General features: G+C 44.8%; 1 protein-coding gene across 2 annotated transcripts in view; it reads right to left on the bottom strand.

Annotated features, from left to right (window-relative positions):
- DOCK11 (dedicator of cytokinesis 11) overlaps positions 1-10021 on the bottom strand; it is a 193548-nt gene that overhangs the window by 129650 nt on the left and 53877 nt on the right. The window lies entirely within an intron of this gene.

The following is a 10021-nucleotide window of genomic DNA, read 5'->3' on the forward strand; positions in this document are numbered from 1 at the left end:
ATATATATCTATTCTTATATATATATATATATAGAATATATATAAGAATATATATAGACTATATAGCTATATCTCTAGATATATATATCTCCTGCTCAGCGAGGAGTCTGCTTCTCCCTCTGCCTCTCCCTCCCTGCCCCTGCTCATGCTCTCTCTCTCTCTCAAATAAATAAATAAAATCTTGGAGGAAAAAAAAACAAGCCACAGACTGCAGACTGTGTCAAGCATCTGTTATAGTAAAATTCCCCCAGATAATGGATCTAAAATCATTTCAGGGTGGGAATGGAAAGGGACCAGGACACAGGCTCTGGGTGATAACTGAGCAAGCACTTTCCTACACTTCTTGTCTTATAGAAGTTGGCTTTAAGATTGAAGCTTGCCACTTTCAATCACCCATCTGAGTATCCAGTATGATCTCGGACTATTTTAAGAACTTCAGTTAGGGAAAGAATACTATTCGGCAACTTCATTCTTGAAAATGACTTAATTTCTGGCAAAGAAGCTGAAATATTGACAATCTATTTTTCCCATAGCATGAATAAGCAAAATGTATCACACGTTAAGCATTTCTTTTTAGGAAAACTGGGAAAGAGAAAGAACACGCTTGTAGGTATTTTCGACTTGTTGAAATATCACCGATTTTGGAATGAAAGACAAAAATATACCAGCGGGAGAAACACCCCGACAGGTTAGACCGGTAAATGCTACAGCTCCTGTTTCAGGGAGTGGTCGTGTGGGTTTGTATGGTACCAACAGAAAGGAGTGCAAACAGAAAAGATTGCTTTGTTTTGTAATGTCAACAGAGTCAATACTACTACACGGGTACAGAAAATGCATGTGGTCCCATAAGGTGGGAATACATACTCCTCGTTACTGATTCACCCACCTTTAAGTTTCCCAGAGCTAAAGAAATCTAGATTCATGTACAAGGAAAGTGTTAATCATAGTGCTGACTACACATACACACACACACACACACACACACACACAGAAATACATACACACAGTTGACTCTTGGACAGCATGGGTTTGAAGTGCTCAGGTCCACTTACACGTAGATTTTTTTAAAAAATACATTTGGGTGCCTGGGTGGCTCAGCGGGTTGATGTCTCTGCCTTTGGCTCGGGTCGTGATCCCCGGGGTCCTGGGATGGAGCCCCGCATCAGGCTCTCTGCTCAGCAGGGGAGCCTGCTTCCCTTCCTCTCTCTCTGCCTCTCTGCCTGCTTGGGAATCTCTGTCTGTTAAATAAATAAATAAATAAAATCTTTTTAAAAAATACATTTTACAGTACTCTAACCTATTTTCTCTTTCTTATGACTTTTTTAAAGATTTTGTTTATTTGAGAGCGAGTGAGCATGGGCAGGGTGGCGAAGGGTGAGGGGAGGAGGGAGAGGGAGAATCAGACGCCCTGCAGGGCAGTGAGCCCAAGGATGGGCTCCATCCCAGTACCCAGAGATCATCACCTGAGCCGAAGGCAGATGCCTAATGGACTGAGCCACCCAGGTGCCCCTCCTTATGACTTTCTTAATAACATCTTCTTTTCTGTTGCTTACCTTATTGCAAGAATCATAGTACATCACATATACAACATACAAAATATGTGTTAATCAGCTGTTTTAATGTTATCCATAAGACTTCCAGTCAACAGGTTATTGGCAGTTACGTTTGGGGGGGAAGTCAGAACTTATATACGGATTTTCAGCTGCACAGGGAGTCAGTGCCCCTAAACCCCCACATTGTTTAAAGATCAACCGTATACATTTGCTTGTTTTTGTGACAGTGGTTCACGTGTTATTTAAATGATGAGACCAGATGGCCTAAAATTACATACTGTGCGCAAAAACACAAAACTCGCCCTTTTGAAAGTTATTACAGTAATTGTGTGGGGCAAAAATTCAGATACATTTTCCAGGCAAAAATTACAACCAATTTGCATCTGACCTGTGACCAAATCTAAAATTCAAGCCGGAGCCACTTGCAGAGCCCAGAGCCAGCAGAACACGGAACACGGAGCAAAACATTTGTGACGCAGAGCCCAATTTGAGTCTGTGAAATTTTTTTCCTGTACAGCTGCCTCACCAAGCAAAGATGTTCCGTGACAGCCGCCACTTCCAATATTAGCAAAGAACATCATTACAATAGAGAGGGAAAGGGATCTGAAATTACAGTAAATCACTTCCTGTAACATTGCAATTATGTCAAAATGGGACGCTGAGGTGGGTTGCTCATGAATCTGGGGGAGAAAGCAGATGCTGAAAGTCACACGATCTGGATTCCTGTCCAGCACTCCCGCCCACCAGCAGGGAAGCTGTTTTCAAGACCCTGCTTCTCCATTCCCTCACTAGTAAAATGGGATTGGGCCAGACTATCTGTGAGATCATTTTTTTCATGATCTACAAAGAATTGTACTGAAATTGAACAGATAACAGTACAGCCTTCCCAGGCTAAGGGGCACCCTCCCCAAACAACTTCTTACAGGCTTGAAACACCATTTGTTCAGGGAAAGACTTTTAAATCATTTCCACAGAAATCAGACTCAGCCCCCACGAAAGAACTGTAAGTTTGCTTCTCAGTCTAATGGTCTAGGATATTCATTGGGTTCCATCTTCTGGGAAGCTGCAAATAATGACTACATAGAACTGTGGTGATTACTCCGTATAATACCTCTCATCTCGAAGGCCTCGAGTCCTTCGTAATCAACAGCTTATTCTTCTAATGTCACCGGAGATAGGTATCATTAAGTATCATTTTACTTAACAGCAAACCAAGAGACCAAGAGCTCACTCAAGTTCACACAGGAAAGTCAAGGACAGAACTAGAATCAAAATCCGATGAGGAAGAAAAAGTGAATCTTGCCCAAACGTTCCAATGTCTTCCCACCTAAAACCACAAAGCCTCACCATAGCCTAAGACAGTGTACCCGTGTGGCCTCAGTTTACCTCTTGGACTTTCTTTCTTCTTTTAAGATTTTATTAATTTATTTCTAAGTGAGAGAGAGCACAAGCAGGGGGAGCAGCAAGCAGAAGGAATGGGAGAAGCTCCCTGCTGAGCAGGGAGCCCAATATGGGGCTCGAGCCCAGGACCTTGGGATCATGACCTGAGCCAAAGGCTGATGCTTAACCGACTGAGCCACCCAGGTGCCTCTCTTGGACTTGATTTCTTATCATCCTAGTCCAGTTACCCTGGCTTACTAGTTGCTCTGCAAACACCCCCAAGAAAGCGGCTACGGGAAACTTTGTTTCCTTGGCCTGGAGTCCTCTTTCTCCACGTGTGGACGATGGTTCACTCTCTTAGTGCTCTCAGATCTTTGCGGAAATCTCATCTCTTCTGAGAGGGCTTCTGTGACCACACTGCCCTCCATCACGGCTCACTATCCTATCTTTTTCATATGGCGCTCACTATCCAAATATAACTCAGTCATCTGTTTATTTGCTGTCTGTCTCTTTTAAGACTGTCAAAGTCCTTGTCTCACCCACTACCATATCCCCAGTCCCTACTACAGCGCCTGGACTCAGGAAAATTTGGCAAGATAAATGATGCCTGGATGAATAATTCATTCTCCAGTTCAAATTCCCCAGTGGTTCCAACCAATAGAATGGGATTTCTCTGTAATGTCCATATTCCTCCTCCTCCTCTCCTTTATTATTTTTCCTAGATGGTGGACACAGCTGAAAATTCCCCCACCTGACTCGATGAGAAGCATGGACCCTGATGAGTGGCCTCCTCAGACCACCCAGAAGAATAAAACTGAGAGGGAGCCAAAGGAGGTCATTCTCAGGGATCAGGTCCTGCCAAGTCTCCTTAAAACCCTGAGCTGCCTGGATGACAACCTTTTAAATATTGACCACATGACCCCTTCTGGAGCAAGAACAAAGGCTTTCTGTCACTCAGCTGAATCAAAGTTGGAAGGCGGGCAAGTTTGAGCACCAAGTAGCTGCAAATTAGGAGAGCCTTTTATCATCTGATAGTAAATATCTCAAGAGGGTTCACTTATGTGTATTACCGAGAGGGTAAGTATTCACTGCTAAGTTACACGAACCGGGGGCCCTGGGAAAGAACGCTTTTCGGGATTTAACAGAAGTAGGCAGGCAAAGTAGGTGGGCTGGGGGCAAGGAAGGATCGGGCAGGAGAAACTTACTTGACTCACGTCTCAGAGCAGAAAATAAGAGGCAAGGAAAAGGAGAAAGCAGGAGAGCAAGAGAAGTTCTGGGTCTCAGAGCTGTTCCAAGCAAAGATGAAAGAAATAATAGAGAAGAAAATCCCGGGACTTATCAAAAAAGCAAGTTTGCAGTTAATTATACCAGAATGTCAAGAACCTCATCCCACTGAAGAACCCCTACCAGTGCGTTGGCAACCTAATCTATCACTCATCTCTCTTCACCGTATCATTTTACAGTCTCACCAAGTTTTAATAAATCACACAGGTTTACTTTCTGGGAAACTGGTTAAAAAGCAAATAGCTTTTTTTATCTTTTCTTTTTTCTTTTTTTTTGAGAGAGAGAGCATGGCAGGGGGGACAGGGGACAGGGACAGAACCCTATGCAGGCTCCACGCCCAGCATGGAGCCCAATGTGGGGAGCCCAATGCAGGGTTCAACCTCATGACCATGAGATCATGACCTGAGCTGAAATCCAGAGTGGGATACTTCACCGACCGGGCCGCTTGGCTGTCCCTCAAAGAGCTCTTCTTAAATAACTCCACCATATGTGGGCACTGGAGATTTTTAAATTATTTAGTTTGGAGCAAATTCTAGAAGGAAAGGTCTACAATCCACCTTTCTCATTATGACAAATGATCTTATCAGCTAGCTTTATCTCAGCACATCATGGCTCTGCTCAAATTTTCAGTGACCCTCCCTCACCCACATGGCAGGGCTCACATGACCAATCCCACCTTCGAGGCGCTCCCACAATCCTACAAATAATATAAGATAATACAAATGGCTGACATCCGTGGAGTGGTTACTAATACCGTCCAGTCTCTGGCTTTCCTCACACCATACCATTTAATCCTCATAATGACCATGTATGGTGATTACTATTATTATCTCCATGTTATAGAGGAGAAACTGAGGTGCAGGGAGATAAGGATGGACCAAACAAAATTTATTCTCCCATGACTACCCAACTTCACCTAACACACTTCCCGCCCCGTACACACCTGCTTCCAACTCTCACCTCCTGATTTTCTCCCGTGGAGGCCCTACCTCCTTCAAGAAGCCTTCTCTGACCTCAGATCACAGTGACCTGGACTCATTATAGCACTTGGTCTCCAAAACACCTTTCAACAGTATACTAGTTTTTTAAGTAAACTGTACACCCAATGTAGGGTTCGAACTCACAGCCACACAATCAAGAGTCATATGCTCTACCGACTCAGCCAGCCAGGTGCTCTTAAACCATTTTCATTTTGTGTCCCATCTCCCTAAAGAGGTTTTAAGTTCTGCATGGGAAACTTCTCCCTACCCTTTGCAACACTAACACCTTGAGTTAATAAGATATTCAGTACATATTTGGTGATGAATTCATTGATTCCTCATAGTGTCTGGCACATGGGCATCCTCTAATAAATGGTTTTCAACAGTCACCAATAAATGAGGAGAAACTAAACATGAAAAACAAGTCGGGGGGTCTGGCTGGCTCAGTTGGTAAAGCACCCAACTCTTGATCTCAGCTCAGGTCTTAATCTCAGGGTCATGAGTTCAAGCCCTATGTTGGGCTACACGCTGGGCATGGGGTCCACTTAAAAAAAAAACAGATAAAAAATAAAAACAAATTCATGAGAAATCCCTTACCCATAAAATGACTATAATCTGTTTTTTAGCTGGGAGAGACAGTCTGCTAGACTTGAGAACTCAATGCACTAACCTAAAAACAACATTTAAAAAATTTCTCTTCCTTTTGTTCCAATAAACATAATGACCTTGGCCTCCCCAGCAATTATTTTAATATCACATGCGCTTTCCTAGGTAAAATTCCTTGATTTGTTGTTCTCCCAACACAGAAGGGAAAAAACTCTCCTGTAACAGTCAAAAGAATAAGTGAGGACTGTTTGACTCTGGATATATATAACAAGTGGGAGGGGGCAGGCGAAGCGAGTCATACATCAAGCAGTTGAACTTACAACCCCGATAACATAGCAAGACACTTCAACATTTAATTGCTGGGAATGGGGAGGAGGAAGCTAGAGGAATGTGCCCCAATGGAGCCAAGAAGAGGCATCAAGGTAGGTGTCCCAGGGGTTGGCCAAGAATCTGCAACAGACTTTTTTTTTTTTTTTAAATGAAAAACCTCCCTCAATATCAGACTCTTCCTTATTCCATAGATCATTATATCCCTTAGGAAAACTAGCTCTAAGCGCCAGGGGAAGGTCAAATCCAGTATCTTAGCTATGTCATTTGCATTCAATTTCTTCACCAAGGTGAAAAAGAGTCAAAGAAAAAAGCAGAGCTTCCCAGCAGCTACTTGAGAGATAATGTAAATGGACAGGTTTCTGTCAAGATTGGCGTTTCGGTCTAAGGAATCATTTATTCTCTAGGAGATCTTAAACTTGCTCTCTAAAACTTTCCCAGGAATTACAGACCGGCAAAGGGATGGGTTCTGATTAACTAGAAAAGTACAAGTGGGGGAAATTAATCACCTATGACAAGGCTTGCCCTGTTCTAACCCGAACACCGAGAACAAAGCAAATCATAAGCTCGGGGTACGACAGTCACTGCAGACAGACGATAGGACAAGAGCTGCACGACGCCAGCATCTCCTCGGCAAGAGGAAGTGTCCAGCCACTGAAAGCGTGCCTTGGGCATTAATGCACATCATCGCCAGCTCTCCTGGAGCCTGGGTTCCTCACGACCAATTTCCTAGCCAACCACGGAGAGGCTCGGCCAACACCTCTGGGGAAATCGTGACGATGGCAGAAAATGATGCAGGCTTTTCTCTTAAACACTGACAGGCGTTGGTGGAAAGGCGCGTATGAGCAAAAGTGCAAATTTTTTATTCCACAAACATGGGCTCTTGTCATCTTCCCATATGAAGAAATCAACTGAGCCCCTTCGCCCTAGAGCCCATCACTATCAACTTGAATGTTCCTGCAAAACTGTCTGGCAGCTAGCGAGGGAGGATTCGCTTTCTAAAGCAGCCTATACATGAATTACTGTGGCTACATTATTTATGTCACCTTACAGATCACGTGCTTGCTTTCTCCAAAGACTTGATAAAGTAAGAGTCTTCTGATTCCCTTTTAGCTATTGGCCTTGGCTCAGTGTTTTCTAACCCTCTTTCCTTCGCTTGTTTTTTTCTTTCCACCTTCTCTGACAACTCCATTTCTCCTTTCCATGACATTTAGACTCCCTTATTTCTGACAGTCAAAGAATCCAGGAAAGGGACTTGGCCTTGTTTACAAAGACAGTTAAGGGGCGCCTGGGTGGCTCAGATAAGTAAGTGTCTGCCTTCAGCTCAGGTCATGCTGGAGTCCTGGGATCGAGCCCCACACTGTCACTGGGCTCCCTGCTCAGTGGGGAGTCTGCTTCACCCTCTTCCGTTGTCCCCTCTCCCTACTCCTTCTCTGTAGCGCTCTCTCATTCTCTCTCCAATAAATAAATAAAATCTTGAAAAAAAAGAGAGAGTTGAGTTGCTGTCCATCATTTCAAATTTTCCAAAGGACTGATTCTACATTTTTTTCCTCTAAATCCAGAAGTTTTTTCAAATGAATAAAGACCCTGAAAGTGACACCTCACTCTAAGAAGGTTCCAGCTACCCTACCTTAATCCCTGTCAACCCCAAGGGGATCCACAGGCCCATGTCAAGCCACAGCACACTGAAGAGACACAGATGAGACAGAAGGGAAGGCACATGTCTCCCGCAGGCTGTTATGTGCTACTGAGTCATGAGAAATACCGAGATCCTTCTGTTGTAGCTTCCTGGTTAGTCTACTGCGAGCCTGAGGGCCTATCAAAGCTTGAATTTTTCTGACAGCAAAGATTCTTGGCTCTCCACTTGGCCAGCTCTAAACCTGTGGTGCTCACTGCTCAAGCTACCTACGCTTCTCACCAGCATGGGCTGGACATCCTAGCAGGCAGGGGACCCTAGACATACCAAGGGGATAATTGCCCCTGGTATCAGGAAAATGACTAAGATAACGATAGCGTGCCCGACTCACCTTCCCGTTCATTTACAAGACTCATTAATATTCTTCACATCAAAGGCTACCATCACAGAAACAAATCTAGAAGGGATTTTCCTCTCAGAACATCTCATGAACCGTCAGCCCTCTGCTTCAGTTCATCTGTCTCTGCCCTTGCCGACTCTCCAAGGGCAGGGTCAGCTGCTCCCCCCACCATTAGATTTAGACTCTTTCCTGTGTCCGGGCCAGTCTAGGCCTGCTGCAGGAAGAACATGTCTGATTCCCCAACCTGAGGGGGCAAGCTCAAGGCCCCCAGGGCGCCCCAGTTCAGAGGCCTGGACTTCCCTCACTCCAAGTTCTCGAGGCTGGCCAAACAAAATGCACATCCAACACCCACCCCCACCCCACCCCCATCCCACCATGGCCCTTCTCCCTACAGTCACAGGCCTTCTCTTTACATAGAGATGGCACCGTAAACTCAGCGAGTTTCGACCAACTTCCACGAGGCTGAAGTCAATAATAGTTAAAACACAAATTCTTAGGGAGATAAACCATCAGAGACTCTTAATCTCACAAAACAACCTGAGGGCTGCCAGGGGGAGGTGGGTAGGGAGAGGGTGGTTGGGTTATGGACATTGGGGAGGGTGTGTGCTATGGTGAGTGCTGTGAAGTGTATAAACCTGGCGATTCACAGACCTGTACCCCTGGGGCTAATCATACATTATATGTTAATAAAAAATAAAAAATTAAAAAACACAATTCTTAGAGGAAAACAAAAACCTCTTGGCAAAACCCCTCAAACACCTTTCACTGAGTCTGGCCAGACCTTCTTCTTCACATGCCCATCCCAGCTGTGATTAACCCCGAAGTAGAATACTACCGCTCTGGCTTAGGATGTGAAACAGGAAGAATAGGGGACGTATATCCGGCTCCCAGAAATCCAAAATGGAGAAGATCTGGGATAAATGAAATCCATGACCAGGCACAATTCCCAAATCTCGTTATGGCCTTTTTCACATTATTCCTCCTCGTTTTATTTTTTTAAGAGCTGTGTGGCACACAGGATCACTTTGATTTATCCTTCTTTTCCTTTCTTTGCCTAATGTTTGGTAGAAGTTTTAAAAAGAAAAGAAAGTAAGTGGTTTTATGCTATTTGAACTGTATCTCACTTTAAAAAAAAAAAAAAAAAAAAGGGAAGAAGAAGTGGCCAAAACGTGAACAGCTGGGGACGAAAGGAGGCAACAACGCAAAGAGCCTAGCTCAGAGCGGAAGAGCGACAATAAGCTGGAGGCAGGCGGCAGCTGTCCCCTTCAGCTGGGCCATGTGGTCACCAAGTTGCCTCAGACCCCACCACACGCTTCATGAATTTATGGCTCCTGCCTGGCCCCCGTGAGTGGTGCTGTTTGCAACCTCCGGGATAGACAACACATCAGCTAAACAATCAATCTTTCGCTACTTGACTGAATTCGTTTTTCTATCGTCATTGGAACAAACTGCCACAAACTCAGTGGCTTAAAACAAACAGCTCTGCCGGTTCTACAGAGCAGAAGTCTGAGGTGGGTCTCTCTGGGTGAAAATCCAGGTTGTGGCAGAGCTGTGTCCCTTTCTAGAATCTCTAGGGGAGAAGCCATTTCCTTGCCTTTTCCAGCTTCCAGAGGCTGCCAGTATTTCCTGGCCAGTGGCTCCTTCCGCCATCTTCAAAGCCAGCAACAAAGCATCTCTCTCTGACCCCACTTCTGCCCTCTCACCTCCTTCCCTGACCCTCCTCTTCTGCCTCCTCCTTCCAGTGACAGGGGCCCTTGTGATTACACTGAGCCCACCTGGAAAACCCAGGCTCCTCTCCCAGTGTGCTGATTAGCCATCTAATCAGATCCCATGTCTGAATCTGGGGCTGTGTGAC

The sequence above is a fragment of the Mustela nigripes genome, chromosome X, assembly GCF_022355385.1.
Source record: "Mustela nigripes isolate SB6536 chromosome X, MUSNIG.SB6536, whole genome shotgun sequence".
NCBI classification, from domain to species: Eukaryota; Metazoa; Chordata; class Mammalia; order Carnivora; family Mustelidae; genus Mustela; species Mustela nigripes.